Here is a 25262-nt window from a genome sequence, read left to right as displayed (position 1 = left end):
CCCGCGCCCTCATACTTGAGAGGTTGGTCCTTTACCCACTAGGCCACCACGACAAGTCAATTCATCAATCATTTAAAAATAAACACAAATAACAACAAATAAATAAAATTACTGTTATATCTTACCCACTATATCTAAAGAATTTCAATACTAGCAATTCAAGAGGCCTAAATCTAGACAGTCTAATTTAAAACCTGATGATTACTTTCGATGATATTTTCTTCAGAGTTCATTAACCCTAGTTTTGTTTGCTTCCTTCTTATGTAGGCTAATGTATGTATAAGATTTATACATACATTATTTATACATCGAATACCATTTTGACAGATAAACGAGTTCGTATTTTGAACTTCGTAAAAATATCAGCACTTTATATTATCATGGTCATAAAGTATAATAATTTCGTAAGTAGGACAGAGTACGGATGAAAAGGGCTTTAAACTCCAAACATATTATAAGAATTCAAATGTTATAAACAGAAACAATAAATTAAAAAATAGAACACGACCAGAGATTTCAAGGTTAACACTTTCGCTGCCCAGCTCACCTATGCAATTCCTATCCACATGCCCAAAAATATTTTGCATAATTACATAACAACCCGGTATTCGAGTCCAACAGCGCAATTGTATCGGAACGGGACCCTTATGCCCGAAAACCCGGCGTCCGGGTTCACTTAAGCCCCGCCCACCGAGCGTAGGGCTACCCAAAATAATTTACTAGAATATAATTATTGTGCATTTTTGATCAGAATAAAGAAAATAAATCCCGTCTTGTTATTTAATTTATTATGTTGTTGATTTATCTACATGTTTCTGTAAGCTTTTTTTTTAATCAATACAACGCCGACGTGCTTTGTTTTAACACCTGCATAGGATAACAAAGAAAGTAAGTATCTAGTTTTTAGTTTAAATACTCGTAATCTCAAAAAACATGCCGACGCGCTTTGTTTGTCATTTTACGGGCCAGAGATAAAGAACCATAAATCTCGTTATTGCACAAAAGGCGATAGATGCACTTTTGTTTTAACTTTAAAAAAAGTTTTCGGCAAACGATTTAGGTGATCTTCACACTGCCCCGCATCACGCTGCATCTTGCGTGTCGACGCACCTACGCGCGTTCCTGCGGGAGTGCAGATCTGCATCAGCGTGCGGGTTTTTCACGCACTCACGCGCGTAGGTGCGTTTTGTAAATTCACGCACAGCGAGTTCCATTTTCAAATATACACGTCACGCCCATTCAAAATCACGCGCGGCATTGCGGGATTCAGTGTGCCATACCTTGCGTCTCGCCGCGCACCTACGCGCGGGGGTGCGTGTTTCTCCGCATGTATGTGCGTGATCCGCATGAACGCGCGTGGATGCATTTTCAGTGTGTTGGACTATGCGTGTTTTCCATACAAACAGAGATATTTCCATACAACGGAAAAAAAACGCATCCACGCACTACGCTGCATCATGCGGGGCAGTGTGATAATCGCCTAAAGGTCTTACTCAGGTAAAAACTTAACCCTTCTTTGCTGCTAAAAGTAGGTACGTATTTACAAAATAATTTAAGCTCATTCGGTATCTGTTTGCACTTCCGGCTAAACCTATATCGAATACTCTCTCCCGTGTTACGTTTGTTTGTGATCGACTATTGGCTTTTCTACCGGACTTCTGTGTTATTACTTTTGTGTTTGACTATTGGCTTTCCTACTGGACTTCGATTGCCTTACGTTTGACAACCCTTACAGCTTACTTAGCTATGGACTCGCTATTCGGGTCCTGGGCATGAGCACATGCATCTATAGCTACACATAGCGACGACTCGGTATTCGGGTTGCGGGCATAAGGAATGAACTATGGTTCGACTCGAATCCCGGGTGCTGGGCATCGAAAGTGTTAATAATGCCACTTAAAAATCTGGCGCCAACTAAAATTAATGTCAACCTTGAAAGGACGTGATGTTATTAATATTAATACTTCAAAGAACTTCTTGTTTTAGTTACAGAAAATATATAATATTAATTGCACTCAAATATATAATATACACAGTTGATATATGGTTAAATACATTAAGTACCTACACAAAAAAATTACAAAAAATAAGTCACTTGTAAATCCATAATACCAATGATGATTCAATACGGAGGTTTCAATTTTCCGTAAAAATCCTGGTTATAGATAACCTACCACAAGTTAGTCACAGAAACTTTCTAGAAAATTTTAAAAAATATTCCATCAGACTCTAAGCTAACGGTTAGGTGAATACTCTTATACACTATATTAGGGTAACAACCTAACAATTTCAATAGTTCGACGATAATTCAAGTCAAGCTTAAAATTCAATTGTCAAACCAGTAAAGACAATTTTACATTTCTTCTATTGGTAACCCAATAATTTATAGAGTTGCCTTTGCATTTTTTACATTTTTTTTTTTTCATTTTTTGCTTGAAAGTCGTGACGTATAAGGAAGTTCAGGAGTTGGCGCTAGATAGGTGTAAATGGAAGGAGCGCCACCGACAAGAGCTGGGCTCTTAAATTAATGATGATGATCTCCAAAGTTATTTATTCTTATTATTTCATTTTTATAAATACCATAGACTTTGGCTTACTTGCATTTTTTTAATTTGTAAAACTGTTACGGTTGTCAAGACCATTATTGAAAAAAACAGACATGATTTAACAACACAATAAGCAACATTTAAATATAATATAACGGCCGTTCCCAATATTTTATACATACATTGATTTGCTTACTAGATATAAAAAATTTACATTACTTGTATGGGACTAATATCAAAATTCTATCTACAGTAAGCAAATCACCAGGTCTTTAATCACAATTGCTTTAATCTCGTAAACTATAGATTTATTCCAATCACTTAGTACAACAAAATAGTAACAATAATTCCATAGGTAACAAGTTGCATAATATTGCATTAATAGTGCTAGGTACACGTGCAGTACGGAAGAGTTGGGACAGACCTATAAACAAACCGGTCTGACTAGTATTCAGTCTAGCCGGAGCCGACCAATAAACTTACCTACGTTTATATTATTCATGTTGTTTATGCAGTCTCATGCGCCTTTAAGAAAACTTTTTGGAGACATCATCATCGTCACTGCATTACCTTTATCCTTGTTTTTATTTATTTGTGGTCAAATGACGCGTCAGTGATAACCGACCTTCTTTCTTATGTACTTCCCTGTCTGACGGGTTTTACAGTCTAGAATAAAAAAAAATATCTTTACTAGGGTTTAAAATGTCTCTTAGCATCTAAATAATAGCTAGGAGCTTTAAAGGTTTGCATTTAAACATGTTAGCATAGATTTTTCATCATACATATACATATTTTAATTAAAAATAATACGATTTCAGATTCTTCTTGTTTGTTTTGAGGAGCCTTTCGTTCGTACTGACACGTCGACACGTACGCCACAACATAAATAGAACACTTACAATATGCAATAAGAAAGTTACTAGTTTTAGTTTTCTAAAGAGCTAACCACCATTTGCTCATAAAACTATCATGAAGACTATTGAAGATTAGTGAAAAAATTCGCAGAACGCTTGAAGCGACAGCTAAAACAATCCCACGGTGCATTTGTGTACATAAACAGTTTTTGTAACGCATATCGAGAGTTCCAATGAAATAGTGATGTGACAGCTTTTTATCGATAAAGTGGTTGTTGACTGCTTGGATAGTTTTTTGAACTGTAACGATTTATCTCAACTATGAATGTTAAGAATAAAACATAACCCTCCTTCTGCCCAGGTAAAAAATACATGTTTAAGATTTATGCAAATAAAATATTAAATAACACAATCTGATAAAATATGTTACCTTTCAACAAACATATTATTATTGATACAAAACAAATCAAAACATTAAATAGTAACATTAGATAGCTCATTTATAATTAGTGGCAATCATTCGACCTCTAATTGACAATTAATTAAACATCAAATTAAATTTGGAACAACAACTGTAAAACAAGCAATGAATAAATTGGACAATGTTTATTAATGACTTCGTTAAAAGAAAATAAAATATAAAAAGCATCAATTTAGCGTCTAACTAAATCCTAGGCTTAGAAAAATAAAATAAATAAACTAAAAATTCATTTACAGTCAAAATCGAGTCGACTTAACGAAAGTTAATAACCCCGTACCTTTCGAGGGTTAATAGGGTTGTTATTCAGCGACTCGGTAACTCGGATCCCTACTGATTTGGAATGCCGTACATTGCTCCCTCGTCGGTATATCGATGTATGTGGGGTGAATGAATTCGAACAAACGCAGCAATCGATTGATACGGCGACGACGGCAGGTCATTGAATCGCCAGCTCTATGCAAATTAGCTGTTTGAGTAACGCGACCATTTCTAGATCACACACGTTTTTATTATGCTTCGAGTTCGCATAATTAAGGAGTTCCGTTTCTAGTTGTAACTAGATCTGTGGCCGAAATTACATATACCTACAATGGACTGTCTGTACCTAGAAGGAGCGTTGCATTAGGTTTTTTTTTTGCAGTAAAATTTGGGCGCTAAATGAACATTAAATTATAGTTACCATTTTTTTTTATATCTAACTAAGGAAAAATACAAAAATAAACAATCAATCGAAGCATAACAAAACAGTTTTTTAACCAGATCATGGAAACGTGAATACGATACGATCATAATTTTAAATTGTTACGATTTTCCTCAAAACTAAATTCTGAACCTCTTTGATAATATAATTCAAATCAAAATAACAAGCTTCTTACAAAAAAACATGAACATGAATTTTGTAAAGGAATTGATAAAATCTTCTGTTGATTTTCAAAACAATATCAAAGCGATGAAAGAAAATGTTCATGTTTATTATTTTAAAAGTAAAATTGTCTTTTTATGGAGACTGTCTCTTCGGCATTTTAGGGTTGTCTATTGTTTCATAGAAAGATAATTTATCGATAAAAGTTAATCGAATCGAAATGAATTTTGCATTTTATTACAAAAATTGGTAAATAGCCCAAAGAAACATATTTCTTGGTTAAAGTTTATGACTGATAATAATTTGAGTCTTTTTAAGCTACCAGAATAAACTAGTCCGAATATAAACTGACCTACCCACGTCTTACTGCACCAATCTAGTTCAAAGTGAGGCCTCCAATATGTACTAGGTAATTGTCAATATCGCACAATCAGAGAATCGCACTCGCTATCAGATTCCAGTTCTATCCAGATCTGTCCAGATCAGGGCTGTACGTCAAAGCTTTGACAGATCTGTCCTATTTTAGTGGCCTAAACTGAATTAACTGGGTATTTTGTTCGTTTTGTTAACTAGAAAAAATCCAGTTTTAGGTCAGGGTGATCTCAGTGGATTGAAATATAAACGAATAATTTAAACAGATCAGACCCATCGTGTCATTGAAATCTCAATTAGGTAATTTATGATTGAACTAGGTATGTATTACGGGAATATCCTAAGTTATATCATTTGATTAGAATATTTCACTTTCATTTATTTTGTCGGTTATTACGTTTACTATATGTTGTAAGTGAGCGCATCATACATAAGACGACCAAAAGACGATGACAACTTTATAACACAAACATTTACAAAATAACTGCTTCGTAATTAAGCTAGATGATAATTGACGCAGTGAGAACGTAAACTTGAAGAAATCACACTAGGCTCTCAGATCTGTCAACGATATTAGAAGTACGAACGGTTAGTGCCCCCAAAATATTCCAGTGAACTGTCCTTGCAATGTGGATGAATCATAAGATTTATATGAGAAACGTGATGTGTAAAAATATACATAAGGTGTGAGGCGAAGCAGGTTACAAAAATTAAAAAATAACCGTCATTTTTTTTATGAAGTATTTTTTATACAAATGAATACTTTTCGTCATTTTCATGATGCACCAAAAATTATGGTCATGATGAGTTACTTTGTTTCACTTTATGGGGAAACGATACCGGCCATACTTTTTTAATAGCTTCCGGAGCTGTTTAGAAAGAGATCAACTGCTAATATCTGGGAAATAAATCAGTTCTGCTAACAATATTTAGTAACATCCATTTCTTTGGTGCATACAAAGGTACCAAGCGTTCAAGGAAACGACATTATTGATTTACTTGTATTCACATTTTAATGTTATTTACATTATACGGCTTTCATGTTATTTAGATGTGTTTTATAACCGCCTGAAATCAAAGTATTTTATTTTTTTATACTGACACACCTTACACATACGACCTTTCATATAAACGCTTGTTGTATTAAATTGTTGATTTCGACTAGGTAGTAAAAATGTAAACAATACAACCTATCGTATTATTATCGCAAAGGAAAACAATAATAATGAATAATCATTAGACTGAGTTCGTCGACAACAGTCTATTATTATTTGTTATGTAACGGAATGACATAAAAATTGTAACAATGATAGATTAACAACAGTGTTATAGTTGTATGACCTTCAAAAATGTCTCAATACCTGTTATCACATATGAGAATAAAACATAACTAACTTCTGAAGCCGGTTTCACCAGAATTCCGTGAGAACCACTCCATGTAATCGGATAAAAATGAGCCTTCCAAGTCAAAAGGGGTATTTAACGCCTTAAGCATTTGGAATCGCACATTCAATTAAAGAAACCAATTCCATACCATACCATACCACATCCACGAAGCTGCACTTAGCACTACTTCAAAATACATAAAAGATTATCCAGAAAAAACCAAACACAACAATTTATCATCATCCTCCGAGCCTTTTCCCAATCACGTTGGGGTCGGCTTCCAGTCTAACCGGATTCGGCTGAGTACCGGTGCTTTACAAGAAGCGACTGCCTATCTGACCTCCTCAACCCAGTTACCCGGGCAACCCGATACCCCTTGGTTAGACTGGTTTCAGACTTACTGGCTTCTGACTACCCGTAACGACTGCCAAGGATGTTCAATGACAGCCGGGACCTACAGTTTAACGTGCCATCCGAAACACAGTCAATGGTGTCTAAGATATACTTAGAAAGTACATACAAACTTAGAAAAGTTGCATTGGTACTTGCCTGACCTGGGATCGAACCCGCGCCCTCATACTTGAGAGGTTGGTCCTTTACCCACTACGCCACCACGACTTTTCAATTATTTCAAACACAACAATTTATATAACTCAAAAATGATAAGTGCTTCGTTACATAACAACAGTTCTAAAACATCTTGTACATACATTTTTTGCTCATCCACTTCATTAAAATAAAGATCAGGTTTAACAAAAAATCTAACAAAAACTATTGTGTGGTTGACAGCTAAATGTTCTATGTAAATATTGTATGGACAAGTTTATTATCAAGCGACATAGAGATATATCTTGGATATTACACAATAAGACGGGAACTATAAAACAGTTCGGTAGTTCCATAACTTGTAATTCCGAATCTCACCCAAACAGGACTCAGAGGGATTGCTCAATTTACAAATGGTACCAAGTCAAAGTCTGGCTGTCTGGATTGCAACGAGACGCAAATTATATGAAGCAAAGTGAATTAGTATGGAACCGAGATGTGAACGAAGCGAAAAGTGAGAGAGATATCTCAAACTATGGATAAAAAAAACTAATAGCAAGCAAGGGTGCAGCCGACCAAATCTTTAAAAGTAAGGGAAAGCATTGGGTGAGATTTTTGAGAAAAAAGCAGCTTTGCTAATTCAAAAAGATATTATAAGAATTAAGAATACGAAGGAGAAAAGCTATTATCTCACCCTCCCTGAGGTAATTCAACTATTGTAAAGCAAGATTAAAGAGAGCTAAACCGACTAAGCCAAAACTAAATACTCATTAAAGGAAAAACTTAATGCACCAGACAGAGCAGGTAAAAAAGAAACAAAAGGGATCGGTTCTGTAATATATATGTGTGGACAAAATAAACTCAAGGACACACAGAATATTATTACAGAAGTTGGCCGACGGCGGGACAGGACACAAAGGCTAGACATTCAGACAGAATCACCAACACTCAGACCGATTCGTTTTATTGCTCAAACTTAGAAGTCAAAACATAGAGGAAGCTGGTTATTATAAAAACTAAATTGAAAACTGTCCAGACAGTGTTCCAGCGCTTTATCCTGATGCAGCAGAAAATAAGGATCGCAATTTCGATGCAGACGGGGAGAGGGAGATGCAGTTTCAAGTTTAATGCACGCATGTCTAGACGGGAGAGTGCACAGAGAATTTATTGTAACAATATTATGTAAGTACACCCCGTCTGGGATATAAAGTACGCCAATAGATTCGCGATTAAATTTTCTACTCCGGGGTATAATAATAAATGGATTTTATTTCCATTTTCCGTGTATTTATTGAACCTCGTCTACTACCAATCATAACGTTCTTTGAATTTTTGATTCATCTACAGATTCTTGGGAATGCTTTGTGCAGACAACAATGAAATAAATCGCAGTGTTTACGAACAGCGTTCTAGTTAAAAGTGACGTAACAAGACGCAGAACTGCAGGTTTTAACGGAACAGAATTGAAACAGGGGTTTAACTGAGCGACATTAGAGTCCACACTAACGAGACACAAATTAAATTTTATTGCATCTCCGTTCGTACAAAACTGCGCAGGATTAGACTATAAGGACACAGCATTTTCTTTAATTACAATGAAAATAAAGTGGGCTTTATTTTAGTGCTAAGACGTAGTAGAGAAGAGTGAGTAGTTACAACAAAGGGTTTCGGTATTTCCAGTCGCCTTCGCGTGAATGTTTGTCTTAAACTCGTTGGATGGCAGCCAAAATAACCGAAACGAGTTTATACCTTAAAATTACTTTATTTAGGTGATTACTTCCCTTCGCTGGCAGTGCAACGGTATTCGAGCCTGGACCCGTTACAGTAATGAAGGACCGGTTGGTTACTCAAGATTTCACTTTAATTACATGAATATATGTAGTTTGGCAATTTGCGATCAATGTCAAGCGTAACTGTAAAGCTGATGTTATCAGTGTCTTGTAAAACGATATTTCGACTCAATATAAATTCGATGCAGTCGTTACAATTCACTGTTGCGATTAGTCGATTGCGTAACCCTGCAGTGGAATCGATTTAAGAGAATCGAAATGCAGCCGCGATTTTGTTGTAATCGGATGACTTTTGACATTTAGTTGCAATGTCATTCCACATGTGCTCTTTATTAAGTTGTAATTTATCAAAGTTATAACAACTTCCTCATTGTACTGATAAGTTTACACAACACTGTTATATTGTATTACATAATGTAGTCAAAACAATTAAAGAATGTCTGTACCTGTCTCTTTTGTTTCTGGCGTATTTCATATCCCCAAGGTCATCTTCACTTGCAGGTACAATATTAAAGTTTTGTCTGCAATTTCGAGCTCCATTATGGTTTTGTCTGCGGTTTTATGAAATGAAGTTTTTATGAAAATTGTGTGCAAGCTTTGTTGCCTTCTATGGCTTTTATTTCAATTTAGTTGTTACATAATTTTAGAATTGTTTTATAATCAGACTATATTGTAACTCTAAATTTTTTCTCATTTATCTCACACTACACTAAACCACTATACCTAAAACTAATGTAAAGAAATGAAGTTATGAAATGTTACAGCTTGAAGCACGGTGCCGGGAAGTCGATTTTACGGGGAACAAACAGCAACAAATTTCATAGAAACTATTATCAAAATATAAGCGAAGACGCCGTGGAATATGGTGCACGCATGCCTAGAAGTAACGTTAACATCTTTGATAATTTCTCCAAACTCCAATAAATCTTAAAGTTCAGTAGATCGAATTAATAAAAGTAACCCATTGAGACAAAGATCACAAAGTTTCATATTCACTTCCTGGTTTATGCGCCTGTGAATCAGCAGAGTGCCTGCCAAGCGTTACTGCCAAACGACCGTCTGTCGCCACTACTACTCCCATAGCAGATATACGTGCTCTTAGAGGCTAGTAAACATCACTAACTTAGGGAAAACATAACTGATTTTAAGGAAAAGTCCGAAGAATTCAAATTACTGCAATATGATCGTTAATAGACACTTCTGAACTATCGAATAGCTGTGGAGTACCTATGTCAATGAACCATAACAAAAGTTACAAAAGAACAGACGAGAACCTCTACAAGTTACTCCTTTGATAAAAATCAGTAAAAACCCAACTAAAAATCTTACAATAGAGAGAACATTACTGAGGTATCTGATGTTGCACAATTTACAATAGACGAACGAATACGAGATCTATCGTACGGTCGTTAGATCCGACCAATGCAGCCGATCCAAAGATAGCTGAGATTAGTGGTGTACTTTATGAGCCTACAAATACATCGACTATTTCGGTTGAATCCGAACTAGTACGAATTGCATACAAAACTGCAACTGATGTTACGTCGCATACAGACATCATTGAAACAACCGCTCGCCTTATCAAAAGCGTCCCTATTAAAGTTATCTATATTACGAGCGGTATATCATTAAGATTAAGAAAATATGACCTAGTACTTACGAACTAGGACATGAAAATTAGGTAGAAACACAGAATACGAAGTGTATGATTAATAAACGTTAAGTAAATCACTAGTAAATTCTTGAAGATTGCAGAAATGCATTGTAGCGCGAACTCAAGTTAATTACAAAAGATTTAGTGTATTACAAAGACTTACACGTTCTTTGGATTACAGCCAACAGCCAAAGGGGTAGCGTATAAAGTGCTGAACAGGAACTTTCTCCGTGAATCACAGCTTTGTTGACCTGACCGTCACTTTGTGTTACTTCGAGATCTTGAAAGATCGAATGCTGCACTCCGTTTTTAGCCGTAGGGTGCTGAGAAGTATTGAACTGGATGACTAACAAGACGTAGCAATACAGAATTTGCAATTTACGGATAAAAGGACCAAACATTTCAGAACATATTTAAAGAAAAACAAAATTGGTCTTAGTGTACGGGCCAGGTCTCGGTCCTAGTATACACTAAGTGGGTTTTTCTGTTAAATAAATCCACAGACAGTTGGCAATGAGCCCTATAGATAATATCTCTTGGGAACTGAATCATTAAGTAATCCGAGGACTTAAACTAATCATTATTGCCTAACATGAAAGCGAATGAGTTAGCAATGACATGATTTAATTTCGAAAATTGTTATTAGGGACTTTCAGACGAAGTTTTTATTTAAAGGTCAGAGGATTGTATAAGCTACATAATAAGCTACAATTAAGTTGAGTTCTACTTAGTACCTAACTTACAAAAAAATATTTTTTATTTATAGAGCACTAGCAAAAATTTGGACAAAAATGCATATTCCGAAACTGCTTTTGTACGATAAGTAATTTCGAAACGAATTTCAAAATATTTATACTGGCATAAAAAATATTATATTTTTTTACTTATTTTCATCTAAGCATTATAAATTCTAAGTTAATTCTCAGATCGTCGCTAGAGTTTTTCTTCGTGTTCTCGCAAGACTAATTTCGTTGAGAGCATTATAAACTTTGTGTGGTAATAATACATTTGTGGGAGATTGTAATGTTGCTAAAAGTAACCATACAAGTTTAACTACGACTAGATGTTTTTCTTAGGTAGTAAAGACACTTTGTTGTTAATTTATAAGACCATAGTTTATGTAATGTACTAATACTGTAAAAACCAAAAGATTTTTTTTACAAAAATATATATTTTTATGAGGACAACAATATCCAACCCTTTCTTCTTAGGTAATTGCGTTTTACAGTGTCGTAAATAAATGTATGGAAATATGTATTTCTTCTGCAATGTTTCAGTATGTAAACAATCAGCCGGTACTACTGCGCAGTTTCACTATCTATAAATATATATATGTCAGTATAAAATTGACTATTTTCCTCAACGCTACGACAGTCAGCTGACGGCTCCATTTGTTACTCAGCTCATAAAATTGACAAAAACATTTACATCTAAAACGTAAACACGCGATATTATAATATGTTCATGAATTTTATTCAAATGTGTATTCAACTTTCACTTAAGATTATTTTTATCCGACGCGTATCAAAGCAATCGAGGTCGTCCGAGGTCAACAGGCGAGGGAGAGATAAAATTCCTCTACGGCTCAAAACCTTTTAAAACTATGGATTTCAACTTTACTAAAGCTTTCCAAATTACTTTTCAAGTATTTGAAACAACTCAAGAATGAACAGCGCTTTAAAGAAATATTCAACAATAGCAAATAGACAAACGAAATTCATTGAATATCGTGTTAAATAGTAAAGGAGCTTTATGAATAAACGTAAAAAGAAAGCAGGCTTTGTATGCAGATTTTTACCTGAAAAGGTCTTTAAGAACTTTTGAATGGCAAGAGACTAAAGTCCCTATTTCGCAGTTCACAATTACAACAACTTTCGTACAGTACAGATACAAAACGTTTCAAGGAACTGTATTGATGTCACAAGTACATCACTTATATCTTTACATTATGCACAAGTATGCACAAGTATTGTAAGTGACAAGTTCACGACTTCTAAATTATGCGATAAAAGTATAAATAAACAAAGGAGGACATTACATTGATGCCCTCTTATTGACATCGACAGTAACATCACTATCACCCGACATAAGGAAGAATAACTTTGTTTGGTTCCTTTAAAAGTTTGTTGACAAAATGATATCATAGGCTTTGTTTACTATTAATAGGTTCTAACAGTAAATTGACCGCAACTGTGCCATACAGTTCAGTTGACCGCAAAATTGAATCATCGTGTCACCGGTCGTAATTGTTTGTGTACATGAGATACACACGTACGGTGCAATAAATTCACCGTTAGCTAAGAGACGAGTTACCAGGCCACCAGACTACCATAAGATACCGCTACACGCCTTCTACGGCAACCGGCCAAATTATAACAGTATCTAGTTACAACAGAAGCGCTGGATAAACGCAAGTCGCAAGATTGTCTTTTAGTCGTTCGTGTGCAAACATCTCATTTGCGGTGAAATCGTGCGGTGCCACATTTAATGACCATGTCTGCACTAACTTTCCAATCCTCGTCCTGACTGACATTTCGCGATGATCAATCGTGTGTGTGAATATTTGTACGATGTTGCACCTCTGCTGTTTATATAAAGGCGACGTTATGAGCAATGCATGCATTTTCATTGAAATACGTCGATGTGCATCGATATCTATCGTCACTGGTATTATAAATTCGCTACACTACCGATATAAAGTCTGAGATTACAATCTTCCTTTGAAGTGCAGTCCTTGATTGCCGTATACTACATACAATGTCCAAGAAAAATAAAAGAAAACAAATTACCTTCTGGCACAGTAGCGAACGCGTAATTTTAGATGTGGAAAAAATCTTCGGAACCAACGCTGACGGATAAGAGCTCCACAGAACAACACTTCACAGTAATATTGCGCAGAAGTGGGAAAAATTCTTTAAAATAACTGCACTAAATTTAGCCGATATACGCGATAACACGATAGCTCTAAACAAAGTATATGTATCGGCGCGGCGCACGTCCGACGCGCACGAAGTCCATACTCGAATAGAACAGCTTGTTGAGTTCAGCACTCGGCTTGTCAACAAACAAAGAGGGCTCGATCGCGAGCCTTCTGCGCAGGCGCAACGACGCCACACGCACACAATACAACGCGTGTGAATGAACACGTAAACATTGAGTAGATTAGTAGATTTCGCTGTACTCTATTTCGTTACAAAATTGGAAGTCGCGCCTCTCTCTTCGGACAAATTAAAACGGTTTGTGGAAAGGACAATGCCAGGGTCTGGGCTCAAAGTTTGCCCAGCAGTGGGAGTAGTTCCAACTGGTTCCATAGTGCACTCTGAACATGAAATCCAAATATTTTTGAAATCGGTCCCAGAGGTCCCGAGAAAAACCGGTTCAAATGTTCTCCATAGATAGTCACTTAACAAAGCCTGAGCCATTTGCCCAGTAGTAAAAGTGGTCGAAATAGGTTCTTTACTGCACTGTTAACACGAAATCTAAATATTTTGGAAATCGGTCCAAGAGGTCCCGAGAAAAACCGGTTCTAATGTTCAACTTGAACAGTCACTTTACAAAGCCCAAGCCGTTTGCCCAGTAGTGGAAATAGTTAAAATAGGTTCCTTACTTCACTCTTAACACGGAATCCAAATATTTTTGAAATCGGTCCCAGAGGTCCCGAGAAAAACCGGTTCAAATGTTCTCCATAGATAGTCACTTAACAAAGCCTGAGCCATTTGCCCAGTAGTGAAAGTGGTCGAAATAGGTTCTTTACTGCACTGTTAACACGAAATCCAAATATTTTTGAAATCGGTCCCTGAGGTCCTGAGAAAAACCGGTTCAAATGTTCTCCATAGATAGTCACTTAACAAAGCCTGAGCCATTTGCCCAGTAGTGAAAGTGGTCGAAATAGGTTCTTTACTGCACTGTTAATACGAAATCCAAATATTTTGGAAATCGGTCCCAGAGGTCCCGAGAAAAAACCGGTTATAACGTTAAACTTGAACAGTCACTTTATAAAGCCCAAGCCATTTGCCCAGTAGTGGGAATGGTTAGAATAGGTTCTTTACTTCACTCTTAAGACGGAATCCAAATATTTTTGAAATCGGTCCCAGAGGTCCCGAGAAGAACCGGTTCAAATGTTCTCCATAGATAGTCACTTAACAAAGCCTGAGCCATTTGCCCAGTAGTGAAAGTGGTCGAAATAGGTTCTTTACTGCACTGTTAACACGAAATCCAAATATTTTGGAAATCGGTCCCAGAGGTCCCGAAAAAAACCGGTTATAATGTTAAACTTGAACAGTCACTTTATAAAGCCCAAGCCATTTGCCCAGTAGTGGGAATGGTTAGAATAGGTTCTTTACTTCACTCTTAAGACGGACTCCAAATATTTTTGAAATCGGTCCCAGAGGTCAAGAGAAAAACCGGTTCTCATGTTAGCCAGCCATTGTTAGCTAGCCATTTTAAGCAGCCACAAACCTAACAACCTTCTTTTCTTGAAATAACATTCAGATAGTTAGTGGTTTCACTGTTAACAGGATAAAATAACAGAAATAGACGTTTAAAGGTAATTGTTGTTTCTCTTGCTTTTCAGTCTCTATCTACTACAATCAGTCCTAAGTTCGTGTAGCGTCATGCAATTAATATCCGTAATGGCAATGGAAAAATCTTATCAGGACGAATTAAATAAGCTCGAACACGAGGTAGTAAATAGTTATCGTTGAGGAGTTCCCTCGTCTCACTGTCGTCTCCATCGGCAGGTCAGGTCTTAACCTCCACAGTTTTGTGGTGTCGGAGACATATACCCGAATGACAAGTTTTTATTCGATATGTGCTTACAATTTCCGAGAGTTCCCTATTGTTTTAAGGTTTCTATCACCAGACCCTGGACCGAATAACAAAGGAACTATTTGGAAAGTAAATCCTTTCAAACAATAAAATGATTGTTTAAATCGGTTTTTTTTACTTACGTAAAAAGAATACAAACGAACTGAGTGAGAAACTCCTCCATTTTTTGAAGCCGGTAAAAAAAATTCTCGTTCAATACCTCGTATTTGTCGATTAATATTATAATGCATTTCAATTAAGGTAATAAAAGTGGAATAGTTAAGAGTTCGTAAGGATGTTTTTCGTAATATTGAATAAGAGTCAAACCAGTTTTTCTCAGGACTCCCGGGATAGATTTCGAAATATTTCGGTCTGGGACCTATTATAAGCCTATGGAACATAATACACTATGCAGTTACTGTGGGCAACTCTTGAGCCCAACTTCCATACAAAGAATAGCATTGTCCTTTAGAACCTTTTCAAACGCAATTGAAAAGCGGGAGCGATTTTCTAAAATAATACGAAAAACTTTGTAGATAGCGATTGTCGAATGTGCGAGCACGCGGTACTTACACGAGCGCATCAAAACAATAACATGGTTCTTATCGGGCGCGACTCACGCGTTATCGAAACCTGTAAATTGTGAAACTAATCGTAGGTAAGTAAGTAGGTACGCCAGTCTAGACTCTTCGACAGCTGATTTCGTAAACACACATAATTATATCGAACCGTACTTTGATAGTTAGGAAAGTAAATCGTGAAAGGTCATGAATCTATGTTCTAATGTTGGCACGCGATACGTAAATAAAGAATTAACCATGAACCTGGAGATTGGAGATACAAAGAAATTTGGTCCAACGCGTGGGCGGGTAGGGTTTACAGCTCGCGGGAAATTTTTCGGACAAAATAGAACGATTATATTTTATCGACTGAAATCGACTCTCTCTACTCGTCTACATTGACGTAAATAATAGTATTGAATAAGAAATACGGTAGGTAACATCAACAATGATGGATTACTGAGGACATTTTTAGACAATTCCTGTCTGTGTTCGATAAGATTACGAAAATATTTCGAGATCTTTGTAACTGTCACACTTGTGCAGTCCACAATATGTTTCCAATTAAATCTAAAAACATTTAAGAATTCACGATAATAGTCCGTACAAATCTATGGTTTCCCTACATCGTTTGTCCTACAAATAGCACAGGAAAAACTGCGCACTACGCGTCAACTAATCGTGAAAATATTGAACTAACAATATTTGAATTAATGCAGAAGTACCTAAGTTATTCTTAATCTACTGGGGGTTAATGAACTGTGTACTGAATTATAGAAATAAGCTTAATCATTAGATATTCATGCTCAATCAACCACTATTATCAGTCAGATCTATATTTAAGCGTGTAGGTAATCAAAATTATACTACTTGCCTATTGACACTGAATAACCCCAACAAAAAATGGAAGAAAGAAGTAGATAAGTTATGTTCGTAGGTTAAAGCGTAGGTGCTTGAGAACTAAGTATAGATGATGTTTATGTAAACCACACACTATGACTCGTAACCCAATACAAACGGTTCAAAGGACCAAAACAAAAAACGCTCGAAAGACCAACGCAAAACCAAAGTGATTCAATCGAGTCAACGCACTCAAAATGGACGACGTATTCGAAATTTCAAATCACTCGATCCTTGCATAAGATCTACGCAAATTGTGAAACGGCTGTTTATCTAGATTCAGTGACTTTATTTACATCACTCGGATGATTTCAATGATATCGTCGACGTAGTACAATGACAGCGCCAAAGGTGCCTTTCTTGAAATTTCGGGACTCTAAATAGAACTCAATGAATTTCAAATACGTGCCCCGAAAGGTAAAATAGGTGAGTGTTAAAGACGAATATATCACCTAGATTTTCGAGGGGCTTTCAATGTCATTATTGCCTAAAACGGTGTCGAAAGTGTGATCGAAATTAAAAGGCGAATAATTTACATGAGTTAATTAAAATCGGGGTGTGAACGTAGATAAAAAATTAGGGACATCTCTCGAGTCTGACGTTGAGTGATGACAGATTCAAGTAACAAACTCATATTGCTTAATATTCCACTCACTTTGTTAACGTACATGACACATGCATTATCGTTGACAGATAAAGTTCTACTACGCTGCACAAATTAGTATAAAGAAAATAATTTGCGCGGAAAACATTGACGTTCGTTGTAATTCGTTTATTTCCAAACGACCTTTAGAAAGGACAGTGCCCCGTATTTGAGGAATCGATTCGTTTAAATTAAGAATCGATTTCAAATTAAAAATAACAGTTGAATATCCATGAATGTTCCCGAGATTTTCGTGTACGAATTCATTATTGGGAGCTAATGTGTAATGCCGACATCATTACAATGTAAATGTGTGTATGACACACACAACTTTGAATCATCGAATACACAAACTAGTGTTGCTTTAAGAATAGGTAATCAATACTCGTAAAGAGTCTCGTTATGTTACTTACTGGAAAAACAGCCTTTCAAAAGTGACGGGGATATTTTTTTGTCCAAAACGAACCGGAATTGGCTCACTAAATGACTTTGAGACAAATCGAGTATTGGGAGCCGGATTTTTTGAGTGCATCTACCAGATACCAGTTGTTTGGCAAATCTTATATTTCTTTTTATGTCTTACTGTATTTTTGGGAGTAATACCTTTTTAATTTCCTCAGATATTCATAGCTTGGATAAGCCAAGTAAATGTTTAAATTGAGAACTTTTTACCAATAAAAATTGTATTTATCGTTATCTTTTAATGACTCACTAATTCGGTACAAAATTCAATTTTAGATTACTCTCAGGATGCTACGAAATCAGAGATTACTGATACATTTTACGAGCGAAACGATAAATATGAAAAAAATATCAAACGCGATACGCCTCGAGTGTGTCTCTATTATCTCGTAAAGCGTCTACAGGAAAATTGATGTTCATAAGTAGAGTATTTTACTCACTTTATTCAGGTGGTATTTTATAAAAATATTATACTCTTATGAGTATCGTATGTAAATTGCATAGTTTATTTTATCATAGGCTATTTTTATGGTTTTGTTACGTAATTCAGTTAAATGTTCGTGCCTTTACCACCAGTTCATGTACAAACAATACCAAAAAGTTTCGTACCACCGCGCTTCGTTGAACTGATGGAAATTCTGGGAAATCACCCCCAAACAACTTAATTACATCAGCCAATGACGTAACGTTCGATATTTGAATATTTTTCCGAATAATAGAAGCCTGAAAAGTGTAAAGGGTAAAAAGAATTAATGATTGCTTTTATTTAATAATTTTGATGTTTTCAATATCATGGATATCGCTGATATGATTTTTGTATTTATAAATGGGAATATATCTATAGCGATGAATAACGTTCAGGCTTCTTTTGGGGTTTAAAAACCCTGTATTTTAGCTTCGTCACTTATAAGGTCTGTCTATTCAAAATATTTAACAACTGAAATTGTCGTATCAAAGATCAGAACAGAGTTTGTCAACAACATGAAACAACATCATCATCTTCATCAAAATCTTTCCTTAACAAGTTGTTATGTATCTCCGTAGAAAGGAAGCCCCCAATCAGTGCATTGCACCTTGACCCGTATTATCTAGCTCGTAAGATCTAGTTTAGTCCTTGACACGGGTAGCGTGCTGGCCAATTGTCTGATCGATTTGTGGACGGCAGTACTGTAATGTGTGATGGTCATTATTCTTCATTATGACCTTTATTAGCAGTTTGTAATGTTTGTAAGTGAATAGCTGTGTTGTTGTCAAAGACATTGGTGTTATTTAATTTGGTCCTTACATTCGCCAGAAGGACCAGTGTTTGTTTACTATGTGCGATATATTAAAGTATATTTATTGTAAAGTTAGGGGAAAAAAAATTACGGACCAAAAAAAATCGGTATTCCTATTCAAATTCACAATACCAAACTTTTATTCGATATCCTGAATTCATCGAAAATTCGAGACAAACTCGGTTTCAAATAGAGAACAATAGAATCAACCGTTGTTTCCACACGCGAGGATTATTATCATAACACAAAGTAAAACTGGCACATAATAATATATTTTTTACACGTTCGCTTTTCAAATACGCGTTTTAAAAGTAGTTGGAGACAAAAAGAGGTCTAATTAGTCTTAATTCTCTCAGTGTACAGTTTCGGAATTTGTAATTAAATGGATCTATGTGTAAAAAGCGGGGCATGTCGAGTGCAGAAATACAATCCACGTTCATATCAAACTGGCCAGTTGTACGTATGTTATTATGAACACTTGACCTCATTTCAGAAAATTTTCATTCAGAAGTTATTTTTAGAGGTTTAATTGTTACTCGATAGGCACAGGTAGTATACGGCAACCTTTTTTCAGGTCGTGTTTAGGTATATAATGACTTTTTCTGTTGTATTTTGACACGATTACGTGTACCTACATTGTATTTACGTGCACTATGAGTAGTTTCTCTAGTTACATGTTAATTACTTAAATATGTGTCATATCAATCACAATGTTACTTAATCAACCTTTGTTTTCAAATAGATCAACCATTACAAAATAAGTCGAATCTTCCTCTATTTTCTTTAATTTGCCGCCAAATTTCAAAGGACCAATTAATGGTCTCCTGGTACTTTGGGAATCGAAATTGGTCCTTTCAGTAAATACTTCATTAAGCACAGATTACTCAGTTGCGTGATCGTTGGCAACTTTAACCTTTTACTAATCCCGTTACGTAATAAAACCTGTTTTCGTGAAGTTCTGTGTTTACAAATAGGGGGCAGCACTTGATTGGGAAATCAATTAAGGAAATTAAAATTGAACTAGTTGGCTTATGAGCAGTCTCGTGAAGTGGATTGTTATTAAACGAGATTTTTGATTAACAATATGCTACTGGATTTAGGCTACTGAATATTAGTTATATTGGAACAAGAAACTCATGGAAACGATATTGATAGTGTACTTCTGTAGTAAATGCAAACATCTAAAAGAAAAAAAAGTTTATGCAGCTTTCAACTTATTTTATTCCCTCTATTCTTGTCTTTGAATGCGCTTACTTTTTACGAGGCTCAAACTTGACATGACACTTAGTAAAAACTATTTACGAAGATATTTTTTTTTTATACAAAAGAACAAAAAAAAGGTTCTTCAGGAGGTAAACAATTTATTTTTAGATTTGCCAAAGCTTTGAGTAATAGTGTCCGAAGTAAAGTCAAATAAGTCTATGTAAACAACTTCTGACAGTTAAATCGTTCTAATTCAAAGAAAAGCTTAACAAACATTGACTCACCTAGCTAGATTTTTTTCTCGCAAATAAACAACACCGTTTCACTGATTCACACTATTTACGAGTATTTCCACTTTTTCACTGCAGATAAATATTTCGAAGAAAGTGTTTTGTTAATCATACAAATACATTGTTATTTGAAGGAATAAAAAGATCTATACAAAAGCTTAGAAACATAGCCCATATCAAGTTCTATGCTGTCTTTAAACTGGTTGCTAGGAAGTTTGATCTTCACCGCTTCTTCTTCCCAGCCATATCACAAGGTGGTGAAAGGAAAGCGTTTTCGGGGTGCTTTTCTTCCTTTGTAAATTTGACTTGAAAGTGTGCTAAAAACTAGCCTACTTTCAATAAACTTTTTTGACTTTGACTTTAAACTGGTTCTTTCGGTCCGCACCGCATACAAAATACATCAGAATAATATGAATGAAATTGAATGTAAATATTTGATCAATTAAAAACTGTAGGCGTTGCTGAAAGCACAACAAAACTTCGTTAGAAAATGAAAGAATACACGTGCCATCCATGTGGACATAGGACACCAATTAATAATGTCTGAAAAACAAAGTGTCCACCAGCTTGGACATAAATCAAAACAGAACATTTTCTTAGGCTGGTGTTACACTTGTCAAATGCCTTCGTTCAATGTACATTCGATGACCTAAAGACGTTATGAAATGTACTGTGTTTACATACATGTTGTTGTATGTGTTTCAATGAATAAAAGCAATGTAGAGTTGACAACGCCAATGACAAATTTATTAATGCAATAAAATGAGAAAACTAGGACCAACACGGAACAGAAATTTTCCGTGAGAACCAAGATTTTTCTGCTGGGGCAGGATTGCTCGAAAGAGTTACCGCAGGCCCTGGCACAGAAAGGGCTCCAGAAGGAACATGATTTGTTCTAGTCAGTAACAGTCTGACACTCCCTCACGCTGCACCCACAGGCAGGCGACAGGGATCATTTAGAGATTTCCAACGACAAAAAGAGCCAAGATATTTGATAACTGTGTCTTCACCCTTAAACGTAATGACATGTGTCGTTTCAACCACGGCGTTGTAGCGATATGACGTCACAGATGGGACCGCCGATATGTACCATTAGTGTTTGACATGCTAGACATTTAGCTATGGAAATATGGTAGTACTTCAGTTTGTTTATTTTTCAAAAAGACAGGTAGGTACAATGTAGACTTTTTACTGGCATTTTCCGAGGTTTTGCATTCCGAAGAAAACTTTTTACCGCATCCACAAAGTTCCTTACTTAACCCGTGATCTAGGCCTTTAAGGTCTTCAAGGTCCGACCTCACCCATGTCAAATTACAACTCAATTTTTTTATCATTTTAGCGTGATAGCGTATTCACAACACTCTCATTCGCATTTATAACACGTATTAAGTATATGTTTGAATGTTTTTCTCTCTGTCGGTGGTCCGAACGTGATATTTTGTCGAATTTATTCGCTAAACAAATGCGTGGTGGTTTAAAACTGTGCTTGTTGAAGTTTTCGTTCAATGCCCTTTGCGGAGTTCCGTAAGGAGTTCACACGGAGTAAAGAAAAATGAGCGGAGATGCTATAGTACAGACAGGCTAGGCGCCTTCATCTAGGTTAAATACGGACGACGGGCATGACCAAAACGATCAGTTACGAGTGAATTAACTAGGAGTTCTGGTTCTGGAAGACATCTGTCAGTGGCTTTCAATATTACAAAAAATGGGCGGGTCCAAAAAAGGCGGAGACAGAAAAATTACTCTAACCCTGAAACACCAGTATTTTGGCGCTCTACTTTCTTAGGAGATTTTCCGTTATGGCATCTCCGCTAGTCATTTTGTTCTCCATGGGAGTTCCACATTTATAAAGCTATGTTTGCACTAATGGAACACTGATTGAGAACCGCATTAAAGCGCTGATAACGTTGCATATGTAATTAATAGTGCTTCTTTAAGTTAAGGAGTGTGATAGTGACTTATGTCTGTTCTTACCTTTATAGCTTTTATGAGTAATGGATGATATTGTTCTTTATAATCGATATAAAAATAGATGAACATTGAATAATTATAACATTCAGGTAAAAGTTTCGCGACACCGCAATTAAGTAGTTAACTGTAGCTAGACTAGATCAGTATCCTTTGTTTGTGATTGTTGTAACATCACTAATTAGTAATACTAATTAGTACGTCACTAATATAATAACTTCCGCTATGATCTGTCATCTGTCTTTTTCCATATCCTTGGTATGGGTCGACTATGTAACTGTGTGAATGTGTGTTGTGAAATAAAACTCAAGTAACCCAAGATCAAGGACTTTCATTTATATTACATGGTGTCAGAAGTCAAGAAGAACTCAAGTAAAAAAAAGTCGAAGTCTGGAAGATAGTCGGTCGCGAAAATGGACCAGTCGAGTTCCGAGCCATGCGGCGTGGGCGACCATAATGGCGTCCAAGGCCTTAACAGCAAAATAAAATCACTGCAAATTTCGTCAGATTCCACAAATAATAATGCGGAGGCGTGGAAACGCTGGTGGCAGCAGTTGGAGCTGTATCTGTTGGCCACGGGTTTGGATAAGGCACCCGAAAAGCGTAAGATAGCTATCTTGTTGCATCTCATAGGTGAAAAGGGCTTAAATATATTCAATACTTTCTACCTCACCATTGAGAAGACCACGCTTGCCGAAGTCAAGTCCAAATTTCAGAATTTTTTTGAGCCCAGAAGGAACATAACCATGTGCCGTCACATGTTCTTCACCAGAAAGCAACAGAAATCCGAGTCGATCGAAGGATTCCTAGCAGATCTGGAGAACAAAAGCCAAGATTGTGAATTTGGAACACTCAGGGAATCGCTCATCAGGGATATTTTCATTGCAAATCTGCATATGGATTTAGCACATGTACGTCAGAGACTACTCCAGGAACCTGATCTGACATATCAGAAGATGCGAGAACTGGCAACAACACTGATCGTCGCACAGCAGGATGCTGAAAAAATTGTCAGTAGTTCCAACGTTGAAAAGTCAGAAAATGTCATGCATCTACGTCGGAGGAGCCGTAGTCGAGGGGATCGTCGACAGCGAGCTTCACCAGTCGGTCAGCAGGGTTCTGGCGCAGGGAAGTCTCCCAACCCTGAAAGGCGCTCGAGGCCGTGTAGCCGCTGTGGGCAATCTCACCGCTACAAGTGCCCAGCGCAAGGAGTCAAATGCAGGTCATGTAAATCATTTGGTCATTTTGCTAAATATTGCTTCAAAAATAAAAATATCAGTCATTTAGAGTCGTTTAATTAAAGTCAAAGTCATAATAATAAACAAGATTATTTTTTTGGAATTTTGAATAGTCATAGCTCCAGTCAAAGTCATAAGTCTAATTGTCATTTAAAGTCATATAACAGTCACTATAAACATGTCAAGTCAGCAAGCACACATTCACTGTACCACTTGTCTCCACCACCACAATTTACACACATACATAGTCAGTCACAGTCAGGGAATGATTCCGGTGATGACATTGGTGTCATTCCTGAGAGATCTCACCGAGACTCATATTGTCAGTCTGAGAAATTAATTCTCAAGTCATATTTCAATGATGATAATGGTGATAATGTCATGTCTGAGAGGTCTGAAAAGTACCTCGGTGATGAAAGCAGTCACCAGTCTGAGAAATTAATTCTCAAGTCATATTTCAAAGATGATAAGGGTGATAATGTCATGTCTGAGAGGTCTGAAAAGTACCTCGGTGATGAAAGCAGTCACCAGTCAGAGAAATCAATTCTCAAGTCATATTGTCATAATTCAAATAAAAGTTGTGATAGTCAAAGTGGGTATCTTAATGATGAGTACAGACACATGTCTGAGGAATCACCTCACACAATCACAACAGTCACATCACCATATCACAGTCAACAAGTCACATCATCATTTAGTCAGGTCAATACAGTCGAGTCAAAACATAAACATAACATTAACAATAGTAAACAGTCTTGGAACATAAATGTTAAAGTAGGTCATTCACAATTTAATTGTATCATTGATTCAGGAGCTGATCTTAACATAATGTCAAAACAAACTTTTGATTCTTTAAAACGTCAACAAAGTCAAATGTCACTTGTCAAATGTCACATAAATGTCACAGGATTTTGTGGCAAGTCAATACCCATTATGGGAAAAGTCAATATTAAATGCAATTTAATATTAAATAATAACACTGTCAGTGAAAATATAGTATTCATAGTCGCAAATTTAGTATGTCCCAATGTCTTAGGTCTTCCTACTTGTGAAAGGTTAGGAATAATTAAAAGAGTTTTTTCAGTATCTAAACAAAATTTTTGTCAACAAATTCTAACACAATATAATGATGTTTTTCAGGGTCTTGGTTGTCTACCTCCTGTCTGTCACCTGAAACTCAAACCTGATGCAGTACCATGCGTGGATCCTCCCAGGAGAGTACCATTTGCGATGCTTGGAAAGCTACGCGAGGAGTTGGATCGCATGGAGAGCATGCAAGTCATTGAAAAAGTCACTAAGCCTACAGAATGGGTGAATAGCATAGTAATTACGGTCAAAAGTTCAGGTCAGTTACGAATTTGTTTAGATCCTAGAAATTTGAATAAGAATATCATAAGGGAAGTTTATCCAATAAAGTCAATTGA

At 36.2% G+C, this 25262-nt stretch overlaps 1 protein-coding gene across 2 annotated transcripts in view; it reads right to left on the bottom strand.

Moving 5' to 3' along the window:
- The window catches only part of LOC124637815 (protein yippee-like), a 128873-nt gene that overhangs the window by 35853 nt on the left and 67758 nt on the right, over positions 1-25262 (bottom strand). The window contains exon 1 of one of the 2 annotated variants that reach the window (XM_047174494.1): positions 13281-13539. The exons of the other annotated variant lie outside the window; for it this stretch is intronic. The gene's annotated coding sequence lies outside the window, so the exon portion shown is untranslated. Of the gene's footprint in view, positions 1-13280; positions 13540-25262 lie in introns of those variants that run through there. 2 annotated transcript variants of the gene reach the window in all.

This window comes from Helicoverpa zea, chromosome 16 (genome assembly GCF_022581195.2).
Source record: "Helicoverpa zea isolate HzStark_Cry1AcR chromosome 16, ilHelZeax1.1, whole genome shotgun sequence".
Taxonomy (NCBI): Eukaryota; Metazoa; Arthropoda; class Insecta; order Lepidoptera; family Noctuidae; genus Helicoverpa; species Helicoverpa zea.
Note: the sequence above shows the minus strand (reverse complement) of the source record. Positions and strands in the feature narration are given on the sequence as shown.